Consider the following 15,518-nt stretch of genomic DNA (forward strand, 5'->3'; position numbering starts at 1 on the left):
ATAGTTGTGGAACGACCCTCATATTACACGGGAATTATGAACATGTCATAGATAAACGATCTAAACCCCCCAGCATCTATGGCACCGGCTGGGTATCCCGAATCCCGATCAGTAAAGTGGAAAATAGCATCAAAGCGCAGCTACTTTGATCCGCTACTCCTAAGGCAGCACTGTACACAGGCACAGCTCCTTGTATGGGCGGGGTTATGGAGCTGCTATCCAATAGGACAGAGCTCCGAAGATAGCCAATGATCAGAAAATACACATTGTCTATGGATACGTTATATTGCTGAACATCGTCAAACAGACGGCCATCTTGGAACTTCAAAATGATTTCTTCCTCCCTTCAAAAGTATAGGGAAAACATACGCAATCTTTTCTCAACCACTCTTGTTTACAGTATTGATTATTTTTATACTCCGTCTGGAAACTCACTATGTTTCTCTAAAGAAATACATTCAAAATATTATTGGTATATTTTAAAAGTGCATTTGATCTTCTATAGTAAAAACATGATGTTTCTTTTGAAGTTTAAAATGGCTATTCTAGTCGGCCGCATTCGAGCTCCTAATTGACTTTTGCTTATATAAATGCAGTTTACAATATAATATTTCCACATTGCCCCATGACCTTTGTGAGTTAGTGCTGCGATGGGCGGAGCTTGTTAGATTCTCTTGGTTGAAGTGATCGTTGTTGACATCGGAACCATCGCAACCGACACCCGGGAGGTAGCAGCGCGTGCAGCGGAGGGGACGGGGAAGATCAGTGAATGGTAGTCAGGGACTGACAGATGCTACAGGAAACGGAGTGCTATGAATAGTCGCCAGCAACAGCCATCGCTTACATTGTGCCTCTGTCAGGTCAGACCTCTTTGCCCAATGTGAGTTTTATTGAGAACAGTTGTCCAGCGTATATGTGTGGTTTTAGACAAAACACGTCCCTTTAAAATAAAATGTTATTTTCCTAACATGAACCTCAGTTATGATGTCACCTCATAACGAGCTGTACACTTTAAAAATCTGTAAAAAGGAGCCAGGGTCATCTGCTACAGTGCTGCTTCAACGTCGGTGTGTTGAGCTGTCAGATAGTATTTTGCAAGAACCAGAGAAATATAGCTCCCTCTGGACTCAGGGCTGGGAATTTCGCCGAGGGAGGCTGTATTCTTGGGGTGCCTGGCATGGAAACCTTTGAGGCGACGTGAGTCAGGCGTGTGTCTACTTAAAATTAGGTGGCCAGACATAGAGTGAACTCAATTTTGTCAGCGAACCCTCGATGGTTTGTCAGACCCCCAACCAGTAGTACCATGTTTAGTTCCATTAGTATCTAAAACTATACATCTCTCACCAGCAGTTTTAACTTCTGAAAACATATAGCTACTGCTTTGGAGGAATCATTTTTAAACGGGGTACATATATAACTGGGAATAGAAAAAGATTCCTAAGACAGCAGAAAACGGCGACACCTAGGGGTGGGCGAGCCAACAGATTAACATGGAGCATCAAGGCAAGCCTGGATTTTAGAAACCATGTACGAGCGGAGCATAGAACATTTTTGGCATGTAAATAATGCAGCAACGTTCATGTTAGAATAGGATAAGGTGTCTTAAAACTGAAACAGTGTAATTTGTTGAACACACTGAACCATTTTGCCTTATTACATCATATTATTTGAGAAGTGTTTATTATAAATGAATTTTTAAATATGAACTAAAACATTCTTGCCCTGATAGCAGTTCTATTAGTGAGATGCAAGTCAGAGGCAATGAGAGATCATGTATACTCTGTTTGCGGACTAGATTCTTATTACAAATCTAAAATTATTATTATAGATGGAGCAACATTATACTATATTAAATCAAACACAAGAGAGGTTTTTGTACAGCATGCGTCCAGATTTCTCATATTTGAAGGTGGTCTCATATTCGATAATGAACAAAAAGAAGGCTTGGTAAAATAAAGTGGCTGTCTATGATCAAACAGTTTGATCAAGTAGGGAAACTGGGATTTAACCCCCCCCCACCCCCCCCCCCCCCAGATTTTTCAGTTTCACACTGTGCTGTTTTTCCACGAGATGTGTATCCTTTTCTGACGTCAAGGTTAATGTGTTGCCTTTAGTTCCTATTGTATGACTGAGCATGAGTATCGGACAGAATCCACCTGTTTTTGGCAGTTTTACAGAGTGCAAACCTTGCCCTGAACACTTCACAACAGAGACAGACTAGGTCACATGTTTTTTGGGGCACATGGAGATTTGCTGGGATTCACAGGATGCTGAGCAGAGGCCTGGAATAAAACCTGGTTCTCCATGTTACATGGATGGCAGATGTAGCCACTGTGAGCCACACCATCTCCCAGGAAAGTTCGGCTAGTTTTCGGCTTAGGTTTCCAAGAGTACCTCAAGCTGAGCCGGAGCTAATCATCCGGCTCAAGCCTGGCTAGAGCTTTCAGTGGCTCGCCAACCTCCAGTCACAACTACATTGAGCTCCAGTCTTTGAGAAAAGTGCTTTGTATTGCAAGAATTTTAGGTCTGGTGTTTGAGACTGCTTTAGTTTACTCGCTAAATTGTTGTTTTTAAAAAAGATATATATTTATAATAATACATATCTGTAGGGGTATTTGGTCAGTGATCTTTATCCATTGATCTTTCCAATTGTCTTCCACTCTTTACGTTCGCTCACCATAGCATATACCGTGGATCAATGGCGCAGAACTTTGTCAAGAATGCACAGGATATATTTGTCTATGGCAAGTTATCTATATTAATGATCATTACAGTTTAGAAGTCTATAAATATGTAATGCAAATAGACCAGATATTTAGGGTCACACTGTCATGTTGCATGCTTGTATTTTGATTTGAAATTATTCTCATTATCCTTTTATTAATGATGGCTATGGTATGAATGGTGCCCATCTCATACCAGCACAGCAGGTCTTAGCCCCAAAAGTTTCTCTGCTTGTTATTGACCTGTATTTCTCATCCCTCTAATCTACTTAACCTAAGTCTGCTCTGTTACAGCAACCTATCCGTCCCTGTCCCGCAACCATTGTTACACTGTGCTTCTGCCCCTACAGCTTTATCACTTCATTCATCATGCTACTTAGACTACAGACACATACAGTTATTACCTTCCAAGCAAAACATCATGATCATATTGCATGGGTACCATCTTTCCATAGCACCTGAAGATAAGGCCTTCTTTTTAGTGAACCAAAAGGGGAGAGTGAGTTCTTTATTTCAGTGTTTCCAGAATTTTATGGGCTGTATCTGAGTGTGTGTTTCTCTGTCTGTCTGTAGAGTCACACTTTATCTGGGCCGCAACCCTGCAACCTGCACTATGGCTTTTTATTTGTTAGCTCTTTTGTGAGCTGTACTACCTTTGTCATAAATAAACATATATGAAGGTTTATATAGAATTTGCTTGTACCAATTCTAGGCACTTTGCATTTATAATTGAATAAAGTAAGGCTTTATGAGATATTTATTTACCCAATATCACACACTTTCTCTAAGTGGGATAGGAAATCTATGATAGGGGACCAGAGTTCATAAGTTATGAAGCTGACGGCTAAACACCAGACAGTAGATCCCCGAAGCACAATTGTCTGGTTCCATTTCCTCTACACAGATAGATTTTCACAGAATTCAGTGTCCTGGACCCACATGTTTATGCTTGAATGCTAATAATTTCCTATGCTACACTGTGATATATTTTACATGAGCCTTTTGCTGATTATGTCTTTATTGCAAATTAGTTCCTGCCCAATTCTATGTAGAATACATGACAAAAATAAACGTTTTATTTGCGTTTTCAAAACAATTGACAATACAGGACCACAGGAGAGTGAGAGTCAGGAGTACATCAAAATGTATCTCGGGTGATTCAGTGAAACAAAGCAAAGGGTCAATAAGATAATTCCATTTCTCTCCAGTCTCTTGTGAAGGGCACTGTTAACCCTCCATGTTATCCCCAAACCACATTGAATCTCCCATCGTATATGAATTATATCCTCCACCTGATCTAACAATCACTTTCGGAGTCACATTCGCTTTCAGTCCCTGACCCTTTACATCAATATCCGAATGGTTAGAGGGGCAGACCCTGATGCAGCGGTCTATCCCGGGACCAGGGTTCAATTCCCCGCCTCGGCGGGTCTTGGGCTCAAAATTCCACGGACCTGATAATTCTCGCCTCGGTGCCTATTCCAATCATGGAGTCCCACTCTGCAACTCTGGGCAATAGCTTGCTTAATCTCCACAACGCTAAGGATGCCTGGCCTTCACCCTGGGGGTGCCCAGGAGTGGACGCCTCACAGGGAAAGCCAGGACGGGTTCCATAGCGGTATTCGTACAAGCGCCTTGAGACACTTGCGGGTGAGTAGTGCGCTATACAAGTATCAATTTACAATTTACAATCCAAGACCCAGCACACAAAGCAATTCGCAGAGCGATACCCTCTTCTGCCTTCTCCTCTCTCCTACTGAGTCTCATATGTGCTTCCTCCACAACCACTCTGTTAGACGGACCGGGAGGGTCGGCCGAGGATAAGGGGAGAGGTCTCCGGGGAGAGCCGTCTCCAGCGATCGTACAGACAAGTAACTTCCCCCCCATAGACGGACACCACACAAGGGTAAAGATCAACGAGACTTTATAGGCAATTCTCTAAGTACGATGGAATGGTACAAGGAGGTCTGGACTCAGGGGTCCCCTCGGTTCTGGTCTCTGGTTTGGGAAAAAGGGTAGCGGGACAGTCTTGTTACCAAAAAGGTGGAAATAGCTCTCAATCCTCGAGCTCGGCGTTCTAGATGATCGGGCCGCGGCGGAGCCAGCAGGTCCCGAGATGGACGAAGGAAACGACGGTCCGCGGCGGAGCCAGCAGGTCCCGATGAGATGATGGTTGCAAACGGTCCGCGGCCACGCCAGCAGGTCCCGACGACGATGAAGGATCGGAAGGTTACGAAGGTTGCGGCAGCGCCAGCAGGCAAGACAAAGGTGCACAAGGCAGAGCTACGGCAGCGCCGGTAGTCCGTCAAGGATGAGTTCTTCTTTGCGTCTCTCGACTCCAAGATACAACTGCCCTCCTGCTCTGGAGCTGCCCCAGTTATAGGGCTGATGTTCTTTGATGTCCGGACCCTCGCACCTGGAGGTCGGGAGGTCCGGGATGAGGGTGTCCCGACACCCAGCAGGGGGGTGGAGCCAGCGCCCAGGGAGGCGATGGCCGGGCGGCACTTGGCGGGGGAGAGCCATCGACACTTCTTTCTCCCATTGACTTGCCAAGTAGCCCGCTCACCTCCTGGTGGATGGTGGTGCCGGGATGTCTGAGGCCTGGCTAGGCCCAGGGTTGAGGTCGATCGGGGGCCAGGCGGCCTCGTGGTGGAGTGTCCAAGATGGCGTCCCGGATGGGCGCGCGGGCCAGCAGTGGATCGGGCCCACGAGGTCGATATGTTTGAAGGCCGGGGTCCCTGAGGGGACGGAGGATGTGCAATGGTGGTGTGTGGTCCTTGCGTGACCGGGCTCGGGCCTGGTCGGGCCGGGGGAGAGCGGCCCTTCATGTGGCCTGTCCAACATGCGTCCCCCCCAGCTGAAGGCGGGGAGAGTTACCCATCCTCTTGGGGACTCTCCTCGTCGAGGCGGAAAAACCGGGACAGGCCATCCGCGTTGGTGTGATCTGGCCCAGGCCGGTGTTCAACAGTGAAGTCCATCCCTTGTAGGGAGATGGACCAACGTAGTAACTTCGGGTTTTCCCCCCGCATCTGCATCAGCCACTGCAGGGGTCGGTGGTCGGTCTGCACCCGAAAGTGTGTGCCAAAGAGGTAGGGCCGGAGCTTCTTGAGGGCCCATACCACAGCGAAGGCCTCCCTCTCTATGGTGCTCCATCGTTGTTCTCGTGGTAGGAGTCGTCTGCTGATGAAGGCCACTGGCTGATCCAGGCCTTCGGTGTTCACTTGAGACAGGACTGCCCCAATGCCATGGTCGGAGGCATCCGTCTGGACGACGAACTCCCTGCTGTAGTCGGGGGCCTGGAGCACAGGGGCGGAACACATGGCGGCTTTCAATTGTTCGAATGCTGTTCGACAATCCGCGGTCCAGTTGACTTTCTTGGGTTGATTTTTGGACGTGAGTTCTGTGAGGGGCCCCACTATAGTACCATAGTCTTTCACAAACCTTCGGTAATAGCCCGTGAGGCCCAGGAAGGCTCGTACCTCGGTCTGGGTGATGGGGGGCTGCCAGGACTGGATGGCGGCAATTTTGAGCTGCAGAGGGGCCACCAGGCCGCTTCCCACCTGGTGTCCGAGGTAGGTTACAGACCCTTGACCAATTTGACATTTGCTGGCCTTGATCGTGAGGCCAGCTCGCTGAAGGGCTTGTAGCACTGCTTGGAGGTGGTGGAGGTGCTCGGGCCAATGGTGGCTGTATACAGCGATGTCGTCTAGGTAGGTGGCGCTGAACCCTTCGAGCCCCGCCAGGACCTGATTGACGAGCCGCTGAAAGGTTGCGGGAGCATTCTTCATGCCGAAGGGCATGACCTTGAAATGGTAATGGCCATCGGGGGTGGAAAAGGCAGAACGTTCTTGGGCCCGGGGTGTGAGGCCGATTTGCCAGTAGCCCGCCGTCAGGTCGAAAATACTGAGGTAGCGGGCAGCTCCCATGCGGTCAATTAGTTCATCTGCCCGGGGGATGGGATGTGCGTCTGTTCGGGTGACCGCATTCAAGCCCCGGTAGTCAACGCAGAACCGGAGTTCCGGTGTGGTGCCTGGGGCGGCCGCTTTGGGGACCAGTACTACAGGGCTGGCCCAGGGGCTGTCTGAGGGCTCGATGACCCCGAGCGTGAGCATTTTTGCTACCTCTTCCTGGACGCAGGCCCGTACCCGATCTGGCACGCGGTAGGCCCGGTGGCGGATAGGGGGGCTGTCCCCCGTGTCCACATCGTGCACACACCAGGAAGTGACACCTGGGGTGAGGGAGAACAGGCTGGCGAACTGGGATAGGAGGACTCGACACTCCTGGCGTTGCTCTCGGGTGAGGGCCTCTGAGAGTCGGACCCCATCCACGGAGCCGTCTTTCTCCCGAGTCCGTAGGAGGTCAGGGAGGGGCTCGGAGTCTTCTTCAGCCCCATCGTCTGTGGCCATCAGGAGGCTGAGTTCTGAACGCACAAAGTGGGGCTTCAGTCTGTTAGCGTGGAGGACCCGGAGGGGGTTCCGGGAAGATTCCATGTCAATGAGATAGGTGGCAGGACCCTTGCGCTCGACTACTTTGAAGGGCCCCGTCCACTTGTCTTGTAGGGCGCAGGGTTCGGTGGGGGACATCACCCATACCTGTTGCCCAGGTTCAAATTCGATGGAGGAGGCATTCCGGTCATACCACTTTTTCATGTCCTCTTGACTGGCCTCTAGGTTGGCTTTTGCCAGCTCTCTGAACCGCCGGGTCTGGTTGCGGAGGGTTAGGAGGTACCGGAAGACATCTGGTGGGTTCTTGAGAGGGGGCATCTCCCAGCCTTCCTTGACTAGGCTGAGCGGCCCCCGTACTGGGTGTCCATACAGCAGTTCAAACGGGCTGAAGCCCAGGGACTTCTGGGGGACCTCTCGATATGCGAAGAGGAGGCACGGCAGCAGCACATTCCACTGGCGACGGAGGGGCTCTTCCAACCCCCCGATCATCCCTTTGAGCGTACGGTTGAACCGCTCAACGAGTCCGTTTCCTTGAGGGTGATAGGGGGTCGTGAACCGGTAGGTAACCCCGCACTGTTGCCAGAGGGACTTCATATATTTAGAAATAAAGTTCGTGCCTCTGTCGCTGACGACTTCTCGGGGGAAGCCCACACGGGAGAAGATCCCCATTAGAGCCCGGCCGACTACCGGGGCTGTCACAGTTCGCAGGGGAACAGCCTCGGGGTAGCGGGTGGCGTGGTCCACTAGCACCAGGATGAATCGATGGCCTTGTTTTGTACGCGGGTCCAGGGGCCCCACGATGTCGATCCCGACCCTCTCGAACGGGGTGGTGACCACGGGAAAAGGTTGTAGGGGGGCTTTTAGTTTGCGGCCGCTCTTTCCACTGGCTTGGCACGTGGGGCAAGATCGGCAATGCTGGTGTACATCGTTCCTCATTTTGGGCCAGAAGAAGTGGGTCACCAGACGACTGTAGGTTTTATCTTGACCCAGGTGTCCCGCCAGGGGGACGTCGTGGGCCAGGTTTAGCAGAAAGTCTCTAAAACGGAGGGGCACCACTAGTACTCGGCTGGCCCCCAGCTCCGCGATTCTTTGCTCACTGTACAGCAGATCATTGTCCCAGTAGATCCAGTGTGTTCCGGAGGTATCCCCTGTGCTTTGGGCGAGTGCTTGCTGGCGGAGTCCCTCGAGGGAGGGACAGGTCTTCTGTTCTTGGCGAAATTGTTCTTGCGTGGGCCCCCCCTCTTGAGGCCACTGGTCGAGGTTAGCGAGGTTTGGAGGTTGAGCTGGTTCTGGGGGGACGTCACGGTCGGTGGTTTCGGCCGGGGCGACCGGAGGCGGCGGCGCCGGCCATTCGGGTTCCTCTGGGCGGGGGTTGGCACGGGCGGCCATGGACCGGGTGGTGACACACGCCCAGTCCGGGACGCCTAACATCCCCAGGTGTTCTCTTCGTTCTACGGCTGCCCACGGAGAGCTTTCAAGGTCATTCCCCAGGAGGCAGTCTACGGGGGCATCGTCTCGGACCGTTACCTTCAACATGCCGGTGACCCCTCCCCATTCGAAGGGGACGCAGGCCATCCGGCACAGACTTTCCGAGTTATCGGCGGAACGTACAGGGCAGAGACCGTTTGGTAGATACTGTTCTGGGGTCACCAGGTGACAGCGGACGGCTGTTACACTGGCCCCGGTGTCACGAAGGGCTTCGGCCCGGCGTCCATTGATGCTCACCCATTGGCTGTACTTCTGGGTGTTAGCGGGTAGGGGGACCCGCGGGACCATGTCTTTCCCCCCTAAGCAGGCTAGAGCCATGGCGGCTGGCTCCCATTCTTGATGTTCCTGGTCATATTCCTCTTGTTCCTCTGAGATCTGTTCCTCCCCCAGAGCAGCAGCGGCTACTTGGCGGGGTTTTGGGCTCTGGTACTGGGGGCAGTTTGGGTCGTTTGCATAGTGGCCGACTCGTTGGCATCGATGGCACGTAACATTGGCTCGGTATCCCGGTCGCGCCGGGGTGCTGCCCCGGTTGGCCGGGGGGGTGGTGCTGGTAGTGGGGGCGACCGGGGCGTTGTCTCTTCCTCGTCCTTGGCCCCCTCCTCCTCCTCGGGGACGGTGCTGACCATTGTTGTTCCGGTTCTGTTCGTAGGACCCATTCCGGCCCACTCTGGTGATTTCCCACCGGTCAGCTTCGGCTGCGAGCTGCCGGGGATCCGTTAACTTGCTGTCGAGGAGGTGCTGGCGGAGTTCAATGAAGCAATTGTTCGACAGGTGCTCCCATACCATAAGATTGAACAGTTGTTCGTAGGTTGTGACCTTGCTTCCTTTGATCCAGCCCTCGAAGGCTCAGCTAAAATAGTTTACATAGTCCACCCAAGTTGTACCCGGGATGCGGGTGCAGTCTCGGAACCTCTGACGGTACATCTCGGGTGTGAGGCCATAGCGAGTGAGGAGTGCAGCTTTCATATGGTCATAGGAGGTCATTTGGTGGTCCGGGAGCTGTAGCAGGGCGTCGCGGCCCTCATTGAGGAATCTCCCCCATAGACCGGCTCCCCAATCGCTTTTATCGATCCGGTGTGCAGTCATAGCGATTTCATAGGCCTTAAACCATTGCTGGATGTCGTCCTCTCGGAAGTATTCTCGAACGACATCCTTGGGGATGTGTACCTTTTTCTCTGTTGCCCCTGGGGTGTGGGGTTGCTCGGACACCCCTATTTCTTTATTCTGCTTGCGTAGGTCGATCTCAGCTAGTTTTCGCTCGTGTTCATATGCCAGTCTCTTTTCCTCGAGCTCCCTTTGTCTCTGTTTCTCCTCTCTTTCTTCTCGGAGACGCAGGTGCTCTAAGTTGATTTTTTGTTCGGCCAACTTAAGTTCAATGTCCATTTTGAGCCGGGCCATTTCCAGCTCGTGTAGTCTGGTTTTTTCTCGTTCCTGGATCTCGTCTTGCGAGAGACCCGTTCTTCGCTCTTCAGGGGCCGTGGTGGTTTTTGCTGTGATGCTTTGATCAGGGGTTCCGGCAGCCCCGGTTTCTGCCCAAGATTCCAGGGCATGCTTAAAATCGTCTTTGGTACTTAGTCCGGTGGTAGCGATACCTAGTTCGATGCAGAATTGTTTTAGTTCACGATGGCTGTACTCGTCCAATTTCTCCATCTGGAATTTCTCGGTTGCTCCGCTTTCTTTAGTCGTCATCGTGATTTCGTCGTGGGGTAAGCTACTCTCTGTACGATTATGCGGTGATTCGGATCGCGCCGCTGGCCACCAATGTTAGACGGACCGGGAGGGTCGGCCGAGGATAAGGGGAGAGGTCTCCGGGGAGAGCCGTCTCCAGCGATCGTACAGACAAGTAACTTCCCCCCCACAGACGGACACCACACAAGGGTAAAGATCAACGAGACTTTATAGGCAATTCTCTAAGTACGATGGAATGGTACAAGGAGGTCTGGACTCAGGGGTCCCCTCGGTTCTGGTCTCTGGTTTGGGAAAAAGGGTAGCGGGACAGTCTTGTTACCAAAAAGGTGGAAATAGCTCTCAATCCTCGAGCTCGGCGTTCTAGATGATCGGGCCGCGGCGGAGCCAGCAGGTCCCGAGATGGACGAAGGAAACGACGGTCCGCGGCGGAGCCAGCAGGTCCCGATGAGATGATGGTTGCAAACGGTCCGCGGCCACGCCAGCAGGTCCCGACGACGATGAAGGATCGGAAGGTTACGAAGGTTGCGGCAGCGCCAGCAGGCAAGACAAAGGTGCACAAGGCAGAGCTACGGCAGCGCCGGTAGTCCGTCAAGGATGAGTTCTTCTTTGCGTCTCTCGACTCCAAGATACAACTGCCCTCCTGCTCTGGAGCTGCCCCAGTTATAGGGCTGATGTTCTTTGATGTCCGGACCCTCGCACCTGGAGGTCGGGAGGTCCGGGATGAGGGTGTCCCGACACCCAGCAGGGGGGTGGAGCCAGCGCCCGGGGAGGCGATGGCCGGGCGGCACTTGGCGGGGGAGAGCCATCGACACTTCTTTCTCCCATTGACTTGCCAAGTAGCCCGCTCACCTCCTGGTGGATGGTGGTGCCGGGATGTCTGAGGCCTGGCTAGGCCCAGGGTTGAGGTCGATCGGGGGCCAGGCGGCCTCGTGGTGGAGTGTCCAAGATGGCGTCCCGGATGGGCGCGCGGGCCAGCAGTGGATCGGGCCCACGAGGTCGATATGTTTGAAGGCCGGGGTCCCTGAGGGGACGGAGGATGTGCAATGGTGGTGTGTGGTCCTTGCGTGACCGGGCTCGGGCCTGGTCGGGCCGGGGGAGAGCGGCCCTTCATGTGGCCTGTCCAACACACTCCATAACAACTCTGCGCCAACTATCAAAGTCAATAGCCTACTGACCCAACCAGGTAATGGCCAGTGTCATCTATAATGTATTCTAATTATACTGAGAATCCATGCCTTAGGTGCCTTTTACGATTTTCCTGTGTGCCACCATCGCCCATTCTAGCTGAGGTTACAGTAACAGTGACCTATTTTTTTAGGTCTTTGCTTGGGGTTCTCTTTAGTTGCCTCACCTTATTATTGATTTTTCAAAATAATCGTACATAATCTCTGTGCTGACTGAGTCTTTTGGTCATCACCCATTGTTCTTCTAAGCTGTCATTCACAGTTTGCTTCTTCCTGTCACAGAATACAGCATGAGGCAGTTGGCCATCCCACTTTACTCACTTTGAGTGACTACACCAAGCCAGTGCTCACTGTTCGTATTTGCTTTAAAGTAGTTCCTTTTCTCTTCAGTGTCAAAGCTGGTTCAAATTGTGTTTTATTCATTAACTTTAAATTCCTTCTATTTATTTTGCTTACACTACTTTTTTTAAGTTTATGTTCTAAAATTTTTATGTGACATTGTAGCTTCTGGAGAATTGAGAGAGAGGTCAAAATCCTTCTGGTGTTGCTTATAATCCCTTCTTCAGGGGCCCATGCCTTGCAGTTTGGGATAGAATGTTCCCATCAGGAGCATAGTCGGTACTGATTTGCCTAAAGGGGCCTTTATGTAGAGAGGCATGGTGGGCGAAAAACAATGGACTGGAATTAGGCCTGAGGTATTGCCACTAACTGAGATTTTATAGCATTCCAACCATCACTTTGTTGTTGTTGCAGCTTCTGAGGCTGGGCACACCTCAGCATGTCCTCCACTTCCACAAGTTTGCTTCCCCTTGAACTTTTCAGGAATTCTTTTGGCCCTTATCTTTGGTACCATTAGAACGCCTGTCAGATCAGGCAAATCAGTGCAGTATGTGTAGGAAGTGTCATCAAATGTTGTCTTCAAAGTAATAATCCAAGAACAGTTGTTGTTGTAAATTGGATTTATTCCCTAAGTAGGACCCACGACATGACACATCAAGAGTAGGGCAGTAACTGAACAGTAAAGGCAGTGGACTGAAAGATGCACCATAACAATTCCAGAATATAGAATTTACAAATACAAACCTTCCATAAAGAAGTACACTCTCTACACACCCCTCTCCTTATAATAAAAAAAATACATTCAATAATAAACAAAATCATCAGAACGAACAGGATTTCTGACACGAGAACTGCATCTACTTGGTGCATGATCCCCAGAATTCCCAACAAAAGTTTCTACATGTTCAACATTTGACGAATTACAGCATTAGAATCACCCCCCCAACATTCAATGAAGCATGAGAAGAAGTAGAATGCCCAATATCATTTTTCTGAGACAGATTTTCAAAATCCAGCCAACTAGAATCAGCTTGTTTAACAGATCTGTCACAAATGATTTTCGCCTGTTCTTTTGTAATCTTGACAACAGCATTTGTGTTCCACCAACCACGACCCTGCAGCATCACAGCCATCTTAGAAACTTTTAAAACTCTGGCAGGCGCTGAAAACTTTGATTCACCTTTCGTAACTCTTATAGGTTTTTTAATGATCACCCAATCGCCAGGAGACAAAGAAGTAATTTTAACATGTTTTCTTAAATCAAAATTTTTCTTATATGTTGCTTGTTTAAGTTCAACCTGTTTTCTGACTTTGTGAATATCCAAACCAGGACCTTTTCTCTCTAACTTTCCCTTTCAACCAACCAGAGTTAAGAGAAGAAACAGGTTTTCTTCCCCCTGAGCAAAAAATAAGGAGAGACGTCCGTGGTAGAATGCGGAGTAGTGTTGTAACGCCAACATTTTTCACAAAGATACTTGCAAACATCCAAATTATTAGAAACAGCTGTTTGAACACCTTCCTTCAACAGACGGTTAGCCCTTTCAACCAGACCATTGGAAGAAGGAATATATAAAGGTACTAACACATGTTTAACCGAAACACTATTTAATACATTCTCAAATTCATTGGAAATAAAATGAGAACCATTGTCTGTTACAATTTCAATAGGAAAACCTTCCACCATGAATAAACGTTGCAGATAAGTAATTACAGAAGAAGAATCCGGCCTCTTAACAAAAGAAAAATAAAGCCACTTGGAAAAGTAATCAATGATTACAACCAAATATTTATTCTCAGTACTAAGCAAATTAAAAGGACCTCAACAATCCAAGCCTAATTTTTGCCAAGGACCAGCAGGCCAATCAACAGGGCACAAATGTGAATTAGATAAACGCCAATGCTTATAAGAACATAAACATTCTGGACACTTGTTAACAAAGTCCTCCACCTGTCCATCAATGCCAGGCCACCAGTACAAATCCTTAATCTTCCTGACAGTGCTTGAAGTCCCTAAATGCCCCTCATGAGCAAGTGAAATGATTTTAGAACGAATACCTTCAGGAGGAACCACTTTGTCTTCCCTCACCAAAACATTGTCTACTATAGACAAATCCGCAGCCACCTGAGCAAAACACCTATCTTGCATTGACAAACTTCTATCACAGGGCCAACCGTGCAACAAGAATTTTTTAACCCTGCTGAGACAAGGGTCATTGTCATCTGCAGCTAACCAGTCAACTTCAGAAAGCTTATCACCTTCAGCCAAATCAGATATGGTAAAAACAACATCAAAATCATTACTTTTCACTTCAGATTCAGCATCCGTCACTTCTAAAGGGATACGAGACAAACAATCCGCCCTGACATTTTTTCCACCTGGAATATATTTTATGTCAAAATTATACTCCTGTAATCTAGCCAACAATCGGACCAGCCTAGAAGAAGCTCTATTAGAAAAGCTATCCCATAACATATAAATCAAAGGCTTATGATCAGTGAAAAGCTGAAAACGAGAGCCCCAAAGGTACATGCGGAATTTCTCAACAGCCCAGCAGCATGCTAAAGCCTCATGTTCTATTGTGCTATAGTTAGACTCAGCACCATTTAAAACCCTAGAAGCGAAGGCTATAGTGTATTCTTGACCCCCAATCATTTGGCTCAACACGGCTCCTAAGCCTTTTGAACTAGCATCTACTGTGACGATAGTCCTCTGTCCATCAGAAAAAGCTCTAATAGCAGGTGCATCCAAGATCAACTTTTTAACATTAACAAAAGCTTCTTGCGTACTAGTTGACAAAATGTATTTAGCATGTTTTTTCAGCAAATCACGGAAGGGTTGTAAAATTAAGGCATATCCCTGCACAAAACGAGCATAATACTCGCTGAGTCCCAAGAACGCACGCAAAGCATCCTTATCCTGAGGCCTTGGTGCATCCTTGATTGCATTAATTAAAGATATCTTAGGTTTTATACCCTAAGCCGATATATTGTGACCCAAGTAATCAACACAACGAGTAACAAATTAAAATTTTTTCTTGTTAACAGTCATGCCAACACTCTCAAGCTTTTGTAAAACACATTCAAGAAGTCTATAATGAGATTCAAGAGAGGCAGAATGAACTAAAATGCCATCCTGAAACGCCTGTATGCCATCAATATCAGAAAATAATTTATCCACAAGACGCTGAAACACACCGGCTGCGGAAGCCAGTCCAAACGGCAAGTGCTCGTACATAAAAACTCTGAACGGAGTAACAAACGTGGTTAGGTGTTGAGAGTCTTTTGCAAAGGGAATCTGGTGATAAGCGGATTTTAAGTCAATAGTAGTAAAATATCTGCTACCACCCAAATTCGTCAGCAATTCCCGAATTCTTGGCAATGGGTGGCAATCTACCAGAATATTACGGTTGAGTGCCCTCAGATCAGCACATAGACGAATCTCGCAAGAACTCTTCCGTGCCACGACACTAGCCGAAACCCACTCAGATGATTCCACAGGAATTATGATGCCTTGAGAAAATAAGTCTGAAAGCATTTTTTTTTTAAATCATCACGAGCAGACAACGGAATAGGTCTACACTTCTGAATAACTGGAATGGCTTTATCCTTAAGAATAATTTTGTGCTGAAAACAATAAACTAAACCAACTT

At 49.1% G+C, this 15,518-nt stretch overlaps 1 protein-coding gene across 1 annotated transcript in view; it reads left to right on the forward strand.

Moving 5' to 3' along the window:
• Nucleotides 1-634: 634 nt before the first annotated feature.
• The window catches only part of AHI1 (Abelson helper integration site 1), a 665,760-nt gene continuing 650,876 nt past the window's right edge, over nt 635-15,518 (forward strand). The window contains exon 1 of the mRNA XM_086925781.1: nt 635-880. The gene's annotated coding sequence lies outside the window, so the exon portion shown is untranslated. The remainder of the gene's footprint in view (nt 881-15,518) is intronic.

This window comes from Lissotriton vulgaris, chromosome 6, assembly GCF_964263255.1.
Source record: "Lissotriton vulgaris chromosome 6, aLisVul1.2, whole genome shotgun sequence".
In the NCBI taxonomy this organism is placed as follows: Eukaryota; Metazoa; Chordata; class Amphibia; order Caudata; family Salamandridae; genus Lissotriton; species Lissotriton vulgaris.